This window comes from Neophocaena asiaeorientalis, unplaced genomic scaffold (genome assembly GCF_003031525.2).
Source record: "Neophocaena asiaeorientalis asiaeorientalis breed wild unplaced genomic scaffold, Neophocaena_asiaeorientalis_V1.1 scaffold177, whole genome shotgun sequence".
Taxonomy (NCBI): Eukaryota; Metazoa; Chordata; class Mammalia; order Artiodactyla; family Phocoenidae; genus Neophocaena; species Neophocaena asiaeorientalis.
The window spans coordinates 2340701-2357990 of NW_020172779.1; the positions used below are offsets into that span (position 1 = coordinate 2340701).

At 35.3% G+C, this 17290-nt stretch overlaps 1 protein-coding gene across 2 annotated transcripts in view; it reads right to left on the reverse strand.

The window, feature by feature from the left end:
- Window positions 1-17290, reverse strand: part of EIF3H (eukaryotic translation initiation factor 3 subunit H) — an 85137-nt gene that overhangs the window by 49102 nt on the left and 18745 nt on the right. The window lies entirely within an intron of this gene.

Consider the following 17290-nt stretch of genomic DNA (forward strand, 5'->3'; position numbering starts at 1 on the left):
AAAGAAACATGACAACTAAATGCAACATGGTATCTTGGATTGAACCTTGGAACAGAAAAAGAACATAAGTAGGAAAACTGGAGAAATCTAGATAAAATCTGTACTTTAGTTAATGGTCCCAATTCTTAGTTTTGACAACACCGTGGTTATGTAAGATGTTATGGTTATATAAGATGTTAACAGTAAGGGAAACCTGGTGAAGGGTATACAAGAACTGTCTGCAATTTCTGTAAATCTAAAATTATTTCAAATTAAGAGAACAGAATAATCCACTAACAAGACAGATCTTGGTTTGGGTAGAAAACAAGTGGTTTAGCACAGCTGGCATATTAGGGGGAAAATTGAGGGTAATGTCGAAGGACATGTCAGAGAGAGAAGCAGGAACCACATATCTTCAAGATCTAGTGCAAATTCCACTAGTTCCAACCTAGTGCTCAAGTGACTTCCTCTTCTGAAATCATTTCCTATACAAGCCATTTGTATATAACCAAGTATTGCCTGGGAATAGTACAGTACTTACTTCATAAAACAGCCATGGGGATTATATTTAATGCATACCAAAAGCTCGACACAATTTTTGGCACTTGATAAGTGCCCAATAAATGTTAGCCATTACAACTGAGGTTGTAATGTTATCATTACCAATAATAATGATGGTGATGATGATGACAACATTCAAAGATTACTGCCTCCCCATGGCTAACTTTCAAGATTTTTAGTGATTTTTCCCAGTTAAAAAGAGAAAAAAGACAATTTCTTCCTACTAATAGCTAGGAAAAATACCTATTTTACTAATAATAGTAAAATCTTGATGTACAATTGTTTTTTTCCCCATACAAAGAAGAGTAATAAGGTTAGTCAACAAATATGAAGAGATACTTCGAGTCAATAATCAAACAAAAGTTTAAGAACTGCAGAAAATGGAAATCAAAGGAATGTCCCTAAAATTTCAATACAGGCAGCTTCCATATCCCCCGTGTTCCACACCTGTGGATTCGATCAACTACAAACTGACAGTATTCAGGGAAGGGGAAAAAAATTCCAGAAGGCTCCAAAATAAGAATATGTAAGATAAAAAACTTGAGCATCCATGGGTTTTGGTATTCACTGTGGAGGCCCTAGCACCAATCCCCCGTGGATACCAAGGGATGGCTGTACATCCTTTCTTATTTTCTTAACTGGAAAACTCAAAATTTGTAGTTTAAAAGCTGAAATGTTTCAAACATCCCAAAGAAAACACAAGCTATTTAAGGCTGGTTTTTAATTATTTCAAGCCTTTTTTCTTCACCTCTCAAACAATTTCATAGACTGTATAACACCGTGTAGCTCTCACAGTGGTAGTATATGCTATGTCAGTGGACAAAGTTGTATTCACACCAAATGTAAAAGTTTGGCGAGTTCCTTTGTACAAAAGGCATTTTGCAGTGGATACAAACTATTGCCAATAACACTGCGTAGGATCACACATGGGAAATGATAATTTCTGCATCAAATATTCCTGATATTGAAGTGCTGATGAGCTACAATGAATGTTCTCCAACATCTAATTCATATTCTGTCCGAGATAGATCCCAACTGGCCTGAATGAATTTAGATACCCAATAGTATGTCTAAGATGGTATAGCATAAAAGTAAAAAAAAAAGTTCATCTAAACTGTGAAAAGTTACATATTAAGGCACATAATACATAACTCTACCCATGTTGTTTAGCTATTAAACTATTAGGAATAGACAGTATAAGGAGAAAAGTTGTTTCTTCCAAGAGAGAAACTCTAATTTTTCAGCCAAAACATCAATGTCCTAAGGTTTCCGTAAATTATAAAGACTTCCAAGACAGAGTGATGATTCAAAAAGGATATCAGACACCACCTTACCCATGTGACCAAAGTTAGCATCACTAGTGATGTCATGTGGATAACATTCTACCCTCCAACAGGATGTAATAAGAAGAGCACTCACCGTTGTGGGTTTACCCTTCAAAACTCCAGTCTAGGGCTTCCCTGGTGGTGCAGTGGTTGAGAGTCCGCCTGCCGATACAGGGGACATGGGTTCGTGCCCCGGTCTGGGAGGATCCCACATGCCGCGGAGCGGCTGGGCCTGTGAGCCATGGCCGCTGAGCCTGCGCGTCTGGAGCCTGTGCTCCGCAGCGGGAGAGGCCACGGGAGTGAGAGGCCCACGTATCACAAAAAAAACAAAAAACAAAAACAAAAACAAACAAACAAAAAAAACTCCAGTCTAATCATGAAAAAATATCTGACAAACTCAAACTGAGGGACATTCTACAAAACACTTAACCAGTACTCCTCAAAATTACCCATATCACGAAAAACAAGGAAAGACTGAGAAATGGCCACAGACCAGAGGGGACTAGGGGGACACAACAACTAAAAGCAATGTGATGTGGTATCTTGGACTGGATCCCAGAAAAGCAAAGGACATTAATGGAAAAACTGGTGAAATCTGGATAAAGTCTGGAGTTTAGTTAACAGTAATGTGCCAAAGTTGGTTTCTTAGTTACACTTATGTACCACAGGAATGTAAGATGATAACATTAGAGGAAACCAGGCTGAGGGCTATAGGAAAACTCTGAACTATCTTTGCAACTTTTCAGTACACCCCAAATTTTTCCAAAATAAAAAAGTTAATAAAAAATAAAAACTGCAGACAAATTTGTTTATAAAAGTTATCTAGTAGCCACAGATAAACTTTCTTGGAATAAACACTATCACCAATGCATTCAATCACCAAGCTGAGTTTTCATGAATATTTCAAATACACGACCAAGAAGAAAAATAAGTCTTAGATTAAATCACAGAGTTATAAAGAACATGATAGTCATTAACTCAACCATTTAACTTAAAACCCTTCAGTTCAGTAGCCTCTTGCTGCTTACTAAACAAAACCTAAATTCCTATGAGCCTCTGAATGACACAGCCCCTTATTTCTAATTCAGAAGGATTTAATCAGACGGCCTAGCTTTCTAAAAGTTGCTAAACAATGGCAAGCTCATTCCCACCTCAAGGAGGGCCTTCACACTTCGTTTTCCCCTACTCCTGGCTCTCACACACCTGAATACACCTCAGTGTCAGGGACTCTGAAGGGACCCATTTAAGGTGGGGCACCACCCACTAAATCATCTGTTTATTTCTTCCACACTACTTAACACAATTTGTAATTATTTTATCTGGTTAACTGTCTTATGTCTCTCTCCTCAACGTGTTCATTATGTTATCCCTCAACATCTGCCAAAGTTCCTGTGGTAGCTGGCACTCAGTAAATATCTTTTAAATGAATGAATGAATCCACCAATTTGTAAAAACTATTCTCAAGACAGGACACAACTGTCTAAAGAATTCCATCCCATGAATGGACAGCTCTGTTGGAAGAGTGAAGTAAATCTACTTTACTCTTTATTTCTATTTTTAGAAGATCTTAGTTCTGCCCTTTGGAGCTTTATAATAAAGATCAATCCTCTCTCCTTAAGACAGCCCTAAAAATATCAATCCACATCTATACCATATTGACTATTCCAAACAATGCATGTACTTTGCAAAATGGCCCCGAAAGCTCCCTTAATTGAAAAATCTTAAATATTTAATATTTTAGTAAAGCTCGTATTGCCCTGCCGGTTATCAACAGCTTACATTTACTGTACCCACCTGCTCTGTCATACATACCATTATCACAGAATGGGTGCTGTTTACAAATTATTCAAGAGGAAAAGGGATGACAAACAGGATTTAATTCTCCTAGAATATGTCAGATATTAAAGCTATTTGATACATGAAGTCAATCCCTCAAAATATGTGTATAAAAAAAAAAAAAAAAAAAAATATGTGTATAACCTTGAGCTCAACCTTTTACAATTTCTTCCGTCTCTCTAGTATTCACCTTTTCATTCTTAATGCTACTGCTCACATTTCATTCAAACCTTCATTATCCATCTGTTTTTCCTGCCTCTAGACAAAAAAAATATTGATTTTATACCCTTACACCTCTGCTGGGGAACCCAGAATGACACACAACTGTTTCAAGTCTAAGCCTCTTTTTCAAGCATTCTGTCTTCCATAATCTGACCCTATCTATCATAATTTCAGACCATTTCCCCAAACTAAATCTTTGCTCTAAGTGACAGACCTCACTTTCCTACGTTTGTATCACATGCTTGTTCCTAAATCTATACCTCTTCATTTTGTATGAGTTCACCTTTCCTCAATGAGTCACAAACCTCTAAAACTTAAAAAGTACTACCCTACTTTCTAAAAACAGAAAGTTACAAACTCTTGGTAAGCAATCTTTCCAATGCTCAAATCTCTTCCTATTTTTAACACTCTTCTCCTTTGTCTTACCAGGGAAAACAAAAAGGCTGTTGATTATCACTTCCATACGTCTTTCAGTACCAAGGGCAAATCAGTTATATTAAAAGAAGTCCATTACATTTTTAAGTGCCCTTCACCAGGCTTAAAAGTTACACTGGGACATGGAAACTTCAAGCCAAACTACAATAATTGTAAGAGTACTCAAAAATCAAGACGGGGGGCGGGGATCAAGACAGTGAAAATTAATCAGCACATCAATAAATGTACAAAGCATTTTACATGTAAATTTTCAAGACAGCTCTTTTAATAATGATTATTATTACTATCATGCTAAGGACAACAATATCTTAAGTTATTAAATCTTCCCTGTCCTCCATTTACTAGTCCAAATGAATATTTATTTTCCTAAGCCGAAACATTTGCTTAACTACACAACAAAGATACTATTAAATACCTGTGAAAGACTATTTCTAAAATTAGTGGAAGGAAAGTCTGTTGATTTTGATGACTAAAAATTTCATTGATCTATATTAATAGGCTAGCTAAAGTTTAAAATTTCAAGTTCAAAGACAAAGCAAGACAATTTATCAAACAAATTAAATTCTGTGATTAGTATAATTCATTCATTATGGGCGAAGTAGTTAAAAATCTTTCCATAAATTCTCAAAGATGCTCATCAAAACCATTTAATACCAGCTGAAGGGAAACCGATAGCAGTTAGTTACTACATTCTCAAGACATGAAATATATATTTAAATGGATGTATTTATATCAAACAATAATTAATTGAATTACACCAAACAGCATTATAGTGCTCCACTACCACAGGATAAACAAAAGTGTAATTATGATCCAAGCAAAAAACTAAAGAGAAGCAAGGTCGGATGAACTTGATACTCAACTGCTGCACTTTCAAGCTTTTAATTTTGTTTAAAAGGTTTTCTTGTTCTAAGGTTCGCTTAGCTGTTGAACTTGCACCTCCCCAGAATCTCAGCTTGGTCAGAGCCTTTCTTTTAAAAAAATCTCTTTGCAGTGAAAGAAATTATGGTCTAAATCACAAAGATGACAAGAAACCTTAGCAATTTAAATAGACAAGCCTTGAAATAATATTGTGATCAAAGTATCAAGCAGCCTAATAAAACCCAGGTGGCTCAAGCTTATCATATACGGTACTCATTACCACAATTGCACTATTTAATCTACTTCCTGGTGTCAACAAAAACTTTCTGTTATTAATTCCCTCCAGTTATGGATCTGCTTAAGTTACTGCAGTTTTCTGATAAGACATCTCTTTGTCCAAAAAAATTTTTAAAGAGGGAGCAAGTCTCATTTTAAATGTTTTAGAACTAGAGCCATGGTTGGTAAAACCACAGAAACCACAGTGGCTTTGTATTATTAGTCATCTATATAAGGTTATGTTAATTCCTAAGGAGGTACCAGATGACTCATGATTAACAGTTTCATAAGAGCTCATATGTTTACATCAAAAAGGTAACCATATGCACACACAAAGAACTGTTTTACAAGTTATAAGCCTCAAAGCCAAATAAGAGATTTACTCACTGACAAAGGTATACAGGATAGATTCTGCCAGTCAACTCCTCTTACCCATACACAACTTCTCCATCATTCATATGGTTGGTCCCCTGTTGGTTACAACTTGTAAGATTTTGAAGGAATTTTCCCATCTATAGGTCTTACTGACCCTTTTTAAAGTACTTAATTGTTTCTCAGGAAACTTGTTTTATGGCATAATTTGTTTCCAAAAAGATTCCATTTAGGCAACATAAAAATGCTAGCTAGCATTATTAAATCAACCTCAACAATGGTGTCAAACACTGAAGCAGCAAAAAGACTTTATATTAGAAAAGTAACAGAGAAAAATAATAAGAGGCTGGCATGATCATGGTTACCATCCCTGGATTTTCTAGTTGGTCTCAAGCACAGGTACCACAACATCCAAAAGGGGAAGTCGAGAGCTGAATGTATCGCAAGCCTCCAGTTTACAGACAGCTGGGTGTACTGGTGACAAAAGAAAATCACTCACTGCTTCGTGCTTCAGGAGTGGCACCCAGTGTTCACACAGATTCCTTACAACTTACTAACTGATCCATTTCCTTTCCATGTTCTCCTCTCTCTCTGCTTGCGCAGATGGCAGTCACAGCAGATTGGAAGCATTGCACAACATATCACTTAAGCATACTGTGTACTCAGTAAAGAAGGAAATTCACATGACAAGCTTTATCAGTATTGTCTGTCTAAGTCATCTGCAAAGCAATGTATTCTAGAAAGTCTTCCTGTGTCATCAGTCAGAGGCTGATCTCCTAAGTCAAATTAAACCATCTATTCAACCTATTGTTTATAACTGCATTCAACAGCATTTAATAAGAATGTGTTTTTCCTCCCTTAACCCACCCAGACCAATTTATACTTTCAATTAGCTTCTCCATTCTTTCAGCATTGAAATGATCTTAGAGTGTCGGAGGTGACTGTATATATTCAACTACCACTAATTTTCTGTTGACCTAAAGGTTAGAATTGCCCTTCATTTTAATTTAATACCTAGTATACAGGCAGAAACTTAAGAAACTTTCTGAATCTAGTGTTAAATTCAACAAACATTTGTTTCCAGCTGTGCTGAGAGTAAATGATAACACCAAGAAGTCACTTTTAAGTAAATACATCATGCCTACAAGTCACAATTGCATGCATCTATATCACTCACAGTGCTTTCAACAAAATACTGGCATTACTCACAACCCTCCTAAATTGTGTGAATTACATATTAGATGGGCACGTTGGAATTTCTAGTTCTGGATTAGCCACTCACTTTAAACTTGGGCCTCTTTGGGCTTGTTTCCCATTTGCAAAAAGAATCACAAAAGTTCCTACTGTGATCCACTCTGCAAATGTGAAAATTGAGGCTAGAGACAAATGATTACAATCAGTAATAAACCAGAACTTTACCAGAACTCAGTCTAAATTCCCTTCCTTTTATGCCTTTCAGAAAGTTTGCAAGAGCTGTATAAAAATGATTTAAAATTTTTTCTCAACAGCTATAATGGTAAATGTGTACACACACCATTTCCATATATATGGAATTGGCTACTACTTATTTTTTATCAGGCTGCCCATAGGATGAGGAGACAAAAACGAAATACAAATCTGGCTTATAGCAAAACATCATTCTCACGGTTAATCATGTCAAACATCTCCTAAAGGAGCAGGGAAGTAACCCAGACGTGCTTACCGTGATTTTAACATTTCACAATATGTAACGTTTCACAGTATATCTATACCATCCCATTCCTCATTCATTCACCAGAGAAAATGGCTAATACCCATAAAGGTGTTATATCACCACTCTTTATACAACCCTTCACTCTCTTCCAGTAATGAATCTTTTTAATGTTTTGCTTTATCTGTGTTTTCAAGGTATGAGTGCTGATAAGAGTGTTATGAGGAAGGAAAGAAGAAATGAAGAAATAATTCACCTCACCAAAAGAGTCTTGCTAATAGACTTTTAAAACTGAGTACATGTGATTATAGATTAAATTACTGACAAAGAAATTTTCATCTAAAATTTTGGGAGTCCCTACCAAGTGAGATCAAAAATAAAAATAAAATATTCCTAATATGAAAATGAAAAACATGATGAGTTTACAAATCTTTAGGAACCAAATTAAGTTACAAAATAATGGAATCACTCTGAATCCCCAACTTGGAGATGTGTAGGCTTGCAGACACATCTTTATAAACCCACGTCATTCTCCAACTACACAAAAGTTTTTCTAGACACTTGCACCTGAACAGCAACATAATCTTCACTTTATACCATAACCTGGTTTCACTAACGTAATGTGCTAACCAATCTCCCCATGCTTCAAGTCAAACACATTGCTTAGAACAGCTAAGTTCTTCAACGAACACTTCAGGAAACATCCTTAGCAGATACAGGCACGAAATGGCCAGTGGAAATGCCTGGCACATAGTTCCCACTGAAATACTGACTTGATGAATGAGTAACAATGGAATAAAGAAAGAAAAGAAAAGGAGAAGGTAAAGTGAGAACAGAGGAGCCTGGAAGCTACAGTAGCGTGAGGACAACTGTTATTTGTGGAGTGACTGCTGCCTTTGCTGCCTGCTGGGGTCGCTGACACATGCCCCAAATCCAAAGTTCCCTAACTAGGACGCTGCTGCCTGACTCTTCTGACCACTGCTGCTTGTGGGACTAGTAGCCTGCCACCAAAAACCATGTCCACAAGGTCCTCACCTTTCCAATTCTACAAAACAGCAACAAGACAGATACATTTCTGCAAAGACCACTGGAGTAATTTTGTGATCCTCTCACTGATCAAGGAGGGAAGAAAGGCTGTCTGTATATTAAAATGTCTGTAGTTACATATTAGAGAAAACAAAGGGTGAAGATGTATGGGGTGAAGAAGGGGGGAGATGTAGGGCTGCATTATAAACCTATGCCATCATATTGTTACTTGAGTCAAAATAAATAGTCTTTGTTCTCAAATGTATCAGAAAGCACCAAAAATGTACTGAGTAAAAAATTACCAATTTTAAAAAAGGGCAGCAAATAATCCTCATGTTGAAAAGGGATAAAGGTATGAAAACACCAGTCTGAAACTGATAATAGGTAAGCCTTGAAGAGTAACCTCAAACAGACAAAAGTTTCAAGAGCTATGAAAATTTCACCTAGAGAGATGAAAACAAAACAAACAGAACACTTCACTGGCATGACTAAGATATCACTCTATATTAAAAGGCAGTTTGCAAAACTCAGTATTAGCACCAAAACGTCAAATCTAACTATAAGTAATCTATCAATCTATAAAACTTGCAGATGAGGGAATGTAATTCTCCAGGGCAAGACAGGAAGCTTGAACTGTGATGGGTAGGACAATTTTTGGAAAAACAGAAATAGCAAAGGTCTTTGATTACACACTGTAGCTGTGGCTTTTTGACATTTTAATTAGTGCCAAAACAGTTCATTTCTAATGGTTATTAACCTTAAAGTTTAGTAATAAATTCAAATATCTATACCTAATGTCGTTGTGGTTCAAAAGTAAGGCAATTTTTATTTAATTAAAATTTAAACCACTGGGAATAGTAATTTAAGGATTACATTTTTAGACCTGGGAAACTTAGGAATTTTAAATACTATTTAAGTATTGTATCCACCTGTAATTTTCAAATCTTAAAGTATTACTTTAAGTCTGGACAAAATTTGAACAGGTTTTACTTGGCTTCTTTCCAAACCATAGCACTTACGCTTTAGGGACTGAGGGAGGGTACAGTGTAAAGCACTTTAATTTCTTAAAGCAGAAAAATCTTTTACCTTGACCACATTTTCAATAGTATATCCTTCTATGCACAGGAGTTTCTCATTTAAAAGGGGGGAAAAACCCTAAATTTTAAAACATGCAATAAAAGCAAAAATATTTTTCAAGCTTTTAAAATGAAGTCAGACTTTGCTCCTACTCTTGTATTTAAAATCTTGAGACGCCCAAACTGAGAGAACAAAAAAGGCATAAAAATAATCAGGACTGATGCTTTATATTTGGATTCTACTTCTCATATTCTAATCACCCTAATAAGCCAAAAACTAAACATATAAAGTAAGGTTAAGGTTTTTAAGTTAGTTTCAAATCACAAACTATAGCTTTCTGAGTGAGCAAAATAATTTAAGTAAGCAATAATCTAAAGTTCATTACCCTGAATATTCAGTGATAAATCACTCAATGTGAATGGTTTAACGTTTTCAAAATACTACCATGAATAACAACAAAGACATCAGTACCCTGGAGAACTGTGCCATAATTCAGTGTACAGATTCTCTCTAGTTACCTGACTATACAATGTTTCATTTAAAATGAAATATATATGAAACAGGTTATTAAATATTTAAAATTTATTAAGTATCCTATTTAAATATTTATTAAATATTTTAAATAGAGCTAACTGCAGCATGGGTCCTGAGTTTCCATAAACAAGGCACTCAATTATTATTGTCAAGCATCTTTTTATGTATCAAAAGAGCCTAGATGTCAAAAACAACTTCTCCACCTAATACAAAATCAGCAACAAAATCTGAAAAATATTATCAAGGAACATAATTAGCTCTGAACAATAAAGATGCCAAAATGAATATATATTAAATTCTAGAGATGCTTGTGTTATTTATGAGGGCCCAGAAATGTGAGTAATTGGAACAAACTCACAAGACATAACTTCCTTAAAAATTACTTAAAATGCAACTAATAACCACCTACAAAATCAAACTCTACCTCCCCTGTGAAGTCATCCTCCAAAAGGAATTAGTAGCTCATATCTGAGTGTTGCCATCATTTTTCCCCTTCCTCACACTAGACTCAGATTAATTCTGTTTCACAATTCTTTATTTACACACTTGTCGCTCCCACTTAAAATCTTTCAAAGCAGTAACTAGGATTTTATATCTGTATCTTTTTCACCACCCGCTCAATGCAATTTTTTTTCACCACCTACTCAATGCAATTTGCTGGATAAAAGCTGAAAAGGAATTTTTTTTCTGATATCTGAAACATTACCATACCTCCACTTGATGATCTGAGATCACAAAGTAAACATGCTTCTACTTCTCCAGTAAGTTTCAAAACACACTTCAAAACTATCTATATATAATATTTCCAATATTTCCACCAAGAAAAGCTCTTTGGGGGGGGGGGGGAAGCAATAAAACAGTATTTTTTAAAAAACGAAATCTATCGAACAGACCACAGTGATCAATGACTGTTCATACAGATGGAAGATAATACAAAATAGTAAGTAAACATCATGTCTTTTTACAAAATGTCCCCATCTGTCTGAAAAAACATGAAAAGCTTTCTCCATTCTGACTCAACCCTTCCCTGAACTCCAAAGCAATACAAAGCCGAAATAGTGATCGTCAGCTAGGGTTAAAGCAGTTTTGCACTCAGTGTGGGCTGCAAGCAAACTAAGGAGAAAGAAGGCGAGACTTCAGGAAGCAAGTAATTAAGCAGAGACTTTCTCCAGTGTAAAATATAGCTTACCTATGTAGAAAGTATTGCAAGTAATATAACTATACAAACCCACTCTCTCCGAACCCAGTGATAGAAAAATAACACCTATGCCATGAAAAATTACTGTGATTACATTTTATTTTAATTACATTTTTGCCAATTCTTATTTTAGCCTTTGAAGAGTCTGTTTAAGACGATACTACTTACTGCTCTTCTGTTGGTAGCTTAATGATAAATGATAGCGTATAACACAGTCTTTAGTAGTGTTTCCTGGTCTAACACTAAACTTGAGTTTAAGAAAATAATTTTCAAGTACCTGAAAATAAACAGAAAGGTTAAGAGCTATGTGCGTGTACATATCACTTCACTGTGTGGAATTACTTCAGTAATTACACATGCTGCACACGTCAATATTGTCTCAGTTAGGCATCACTTCATTCCCCTAACTGCATTTTAATAGCACAATACAGTCTTCATGCTTCATTTCTGAAAGAAACTTATTTGAAGGCCAAGGATCATCCTTTGTGACTGACTTAAAAAGAGCAAAATTTTAAAAATTGTCTATTCCAAATATGAAAATTATGGATTTGGCTCTGATGCAGAATAAAGTAAGCTTCTTGTATCACCTGCAATATTATATTGATTTAGTTTGCTGAAAAACAAGACAGTGAGTTATTGGATCTGTGTTTAATTCACTGCAATTTATAACATATTCAAGGAATTCAGTTGTATAAAACAGTATCTGAATCTTATCAGATGAAAATATTTTTCCCTTTTAGCAAGCCTCGGGTTGCATGTCTAAGAAAACAAATGAGTCTCCAGTTCTCCTAAGCTTGATAATAGTGCCCCCTAATGGGAATTTTAATATGAGTTTTTCTACTTAATTTTTTAAAAATCATATATTCTCTAATATGAGCATATTATCTCTCTAGAAAGTAAATTCTGTAACATAAAAGTTTATTGAGATTTAAACCACTCAAAGGAGAAGTTATCACATATGCAAAAAAAAAATGTGAATTCATGGAGAGAACAAGAGAAACTTCATGCCACAACTGTTTCTTGTTTTCTGTATCAGCTTATTGTAACATCATCCATGGTAGCACTACCCAGAAAGTTAATCTCATAAGGAAATTATCCTTCAGTTATGTTCCCAATGTTCAGTATATAAGCAATTAATACATGCTTGATGAAAAACATTAGTGAGTCAGATAAAAACAAGTTCAGAAGTGAATTATTCGGCGTCACACAGATCCTAAGTATAGAGCTGAAATTTCCAGCCGGGTTTTCAGGCCTCATAACACTACCTTTCCACAACACCTGGTCACAAGTCTACAACCATTAATTGAAAGCCTTTCTTCCCTGTTATCCACAGACAGTTCCCACATATATCAATAATATGTGGGATTTTTTTGAAAAGAAAAATGCATTAAAATTAAAGTAAATACCATTCTGATACTTTCCAGGTGCACCAGAGAAACAAACACCTGATAATACCAGCATTTTCATTACAGTGCCCATAATACATTCTGGATGAGAGTCAATGGCAAGGGCAACATCTAGAAGAAATAAGTAACAAACAAAAAGCCATCACTTTACGATGAAAGAAGGAACTACCTTTAACTTTTGAGAGCAGGAAAATAACAAGAAAAAATTATATATAAAAAAGAAGTGGTCAAACTTTCTTAAAGAACCAGACAGTAAAAAAAAAAAAAATTCAGGCTCGGTGCCCATACGGTCTCTGTCCCAACTACTCAACTAAGCCACTGTAGCAGGAACACAGCCACAGAAAATACATAAGTGAATGGGCATGGCAGTGTTTCAATAAAACTTTATATGCAAAAGCAGGCCCACAGATCATAATTTGCCAGGCCCTGATTTAAAACATCTCTCTTTTGGACCACAGATTAGAAATCTCAACTTTACACGAGGCACAAAAACACACAAACCAAAAAAACCCAACCTAACACAACTCGAAATACATAATCACTAAACTTATTAAATGTTTGATGATTTTTACTTCCATAGGGTGAAAAGCAGAGGAAAAGATCCTTCCCTGAATAAATATTAATTTTAGCCAGCATATAATACCAGAATAGCAGTAAGCAAAACAAAAGGCCTTTACTTTAGCATGATTTAAAATAATCAACATGCAGGACTACAATGGGAAAATTTAGCTTTTATCAAGGTTTGATAAACATCTAATGGTGACTGCATACCAATGCCCATTAAGATAAATAAATGGGGACTTCCCTGGTGGTCCAGAGGTTAAGCCTTCAGCTTCCAATACAGTGGGTGCAAGTTCAATCCCTGGTCGCGGAGCTAAGATCCCACATGCCTCTCCACCAAAAAGCCAAAACGTAAAACAGAAGCAATATTGTAACAAATTCAATAAAGACTTTAAAAAATGGTTCACATCGAAAAAACTTAAATAAATGGATTAAGTGAGAGAACCTAAAATTTAAGACTACTACAGGAGGCTATGAAGAAATACAGAGCATTGACTTAGATTACTCACATATATAAGAAAAATGGCAAAACCTACTAGCTTCCAAAGGCAAACCAAGAAAATCTAATTCAAATTCAGTTGTTTTTCCCAAAAACAAATTTAAGATATAGAATAATGATGCTCTGCACTCAACACCCTTTAACCACTGGCTTCTACTTCATTAAATTTCTAAAATCAACACCATTTTAGTGGGAAAAATCATGGGATTTGGGACCAGGGACCCAAAGATCTCAACCCCTATTCTACCAACTGCCAGTTAAATGATTTTGGACAAGTTGGCCTCAGTTTCCTAATCTGGAAAATGGGACTGATAAAACCTTCAACTATGTAGAGTAAATGATTATAGGAAATGTACATATAATACACAGCAAACAATGCCCTGTAATTTTTTATTATTATTTAACATTAAGTTGAAGTCTGTTCTAATCTCAGTGTTATTAAAGCATTTTTTAATGAGCTTCTTAAAGCACATGTTAATGAAAAGGTACAAAGGCCAATTATCTCAAGTCCATAAAAGAAGCCAGCTTCCATAGAGAACAGTATGGAGGTTCCTTAAAAAACTAAAAATAGAATCACCATATGACCCAGCAATCCCACTACTGGGCATATACCCAAAGAAAACCATAATTCAAAAAGACACATGCACCCCAATGTTCACTGCAGCACTATTTACAATAGCCAGGTCATGGAAGTAACCTAAATGCCCATCGACAGACGAATGGATAAAGAAGATGTGGTACATATACACAATGGAATATTACCCAGCCATAAAATGGAACGAAACTGGGTCATTTGTAGAGACGTGGATGGATCTAGAGGCTGTCACACAGAGTGAACTAAGTCAGAAGGAGAAAAACAAGTATCGTATATTAACGCATATATGTGGAACCTAGAAAAATGGTACAGATGAACTGGTTTGCAGGGCAGAAATTGAGACACAGATGTGGTGAACAAACAAATGGACACCAAGGGGGGGAAAGCAGCAGGGGGTGGGGGTGGGGGTGGGATGAACTGGGAGATTGGGATTGACATGTATACACTCATGTGTATAAAATGGATGACTAATAAAAAAAATTTTTTTTTAAAAAGCAGGAAAAAAAATTAGCTTCCAATGATCAAGATCTAAAATTAGTCAGACATTTTGCTTTGTTTATCTACCATATTTGCACTGAACAGCTATTTCTTGCTAATATTCTAAATTGAGAATTTTATAAAACAAAATTAATTAGCCGAGAAAGCCACATGACAATGTAAACTGTTCAGGAATGGATTCTGCTCCCAACTGTGCCACTAACAAGGAAACTGAGTAAGTCATTTCAAATGAACCTCTCAGGCTCCTAACTTGTAAATCAAAGAAATTGTGCTAACAATCCCTGGTCTTCTCCCTTGTCTTCCAGATCTAAATTAGTTATTACTGAATTATAATTAAGTATCTCCAGATAGGCTGGTGAATATGGGAATAGAGATAACTTAATACTGCCAAAATGGACTAAAGAGAAATCCCAACCATAATCCTATGTGAGTATTACACACATTTAATATTAATATTACAGTAGTTCAAATGAAACAAGGAGATCCTGACTGGTTTAAAATAAAACAAAATAAAATGCATATTGCATGAAAGTTTTTAAATAATGCTAATACTTAAGTGCCTAGAATAAAACAGCCTTGGTTAGTTTCTAGAAGTATTATCTTAATGAAAAAAAGATGTGTAGACCAAACTGCAATATCAAGGTTATTATATTAACCTCAGTAAGAATATACTTCGTGTTATTAAATGTTCAAGGTACTATGAGGATGTGAAGTCAAATGAGATAACATTTTATCAAAGTTAAAGTTGATCAATTAAACGTTATATAGAAAATGAATGATAAAAAGAAATGTAAAAGACAATCTCATTTACAATAGCACCAAAAAGAATGAAATACTTAGGAACAAACTCAACCAATGCGGCACAACACTTGTATACTGAAAACTACAAAACACTGCTGAAAGAAAGTAAAGACGACACAAATAAATGGAAAGACATCCAGCCTGTATTCATGGACTAGAAGATTTAATGTTGTTAAAATGTCCATACTACCCAGTGTGATCTACAGATTCAATGAAATCCCTATCAAAATCCCAATGGCATTTTTTTTTTTTTTGCAGAAATAGGAAAAAAAATCTAAAATTCATATGGAATCCCAAAGGACCCTAAATAGCCAAAATAATCTTGAGAAAGAAAAACAAAGCTGGAGACCTCACACTTCTTGATTCCAAAACATATTACAAAGCAACAATAATCAAAGGAGTATGGCACTGGCATAAAATTCCTAGAAGAAAATACAGGGAAGAACCTTCATAACACTGGTCTTGGCAATGGTTTCTTGGATGTTACACCAAAAGCAAAGGCAACAAAACCAAAAATAGATTAAGTCAAATTATATTAAAGCTTCTGTGCAACAAAGGAAACAAAAGAGTGAAAGGAACAAAACATCTACAAACCATATATACGAGGAGTTAATATCCAAAATATATAAAGAACTCCTTCAACTGAACAACAACAAAAAATCCTGAAGAATTAACAAAGGACTTGAATAGATATTTCTCCGTCTAAAGAAAACATAAAAATGGCCAACAAGCATATGAAGAGATGCTCAACATCACTAATATCAAGGAAATGTAAATCAAAACCATCATGAAAGATCACCTCACACCTGTCAGAATGGCTATCATCAATAAGACAACAAATAACAAGTGTTGGCAAGAAGATCGAGAAAAGGGACTCCTCACGCACTGTTGGTGGGAATGTCAACTGATGTAGTCACTGTGGAAAACACTATGAAAGTTCTACAAAAAAAATTACATATAGAATTATCACACGATCCAGCAAATTCCACTTCTGACAAGATTATATATCCAAGAGAACTGAAAATAAGATCTTGAAGAGACATTTGCAGCATTATTCACAGTAGCCAAGAGGTAAAAAACCATCTAAATATCCATCAATGAATGAATGGAAAAAGAAAGTATAGTATATATACATACAAGGGAGTATTATTCAGCCTTAAAAATGAAGGAAATCCTGCTGTATGCTGTAACATGAATGAGCTTTAAGGACCTTAAGCTAAGTGAAATAAGCCAGTCACAAAAAGACAAATACTGCACAATTCCACTTATAAGTGGTATCTAAAGTAGTCAACCTCTTAGAAACAGAAAGTAGAACGGTGGCTGCCACGGGTTTGGGGAGGGCAAAAAGGGGAGGAGTTGGTCAATGGATATGGAGTTTCAGTTTTTGCAAAATGGAAGTTCTAGAGACCTGCTCCACAACAAGTGGCATAAAGTTAACACTATTGTACACTTAAAAATAATTAAGCTGAGGGCTTCCCTGGTGGCGCAGTGGTTGGGAGTCCGCCTGCCGATGCGGGGGACGCGGGTTCGTGCCCCGG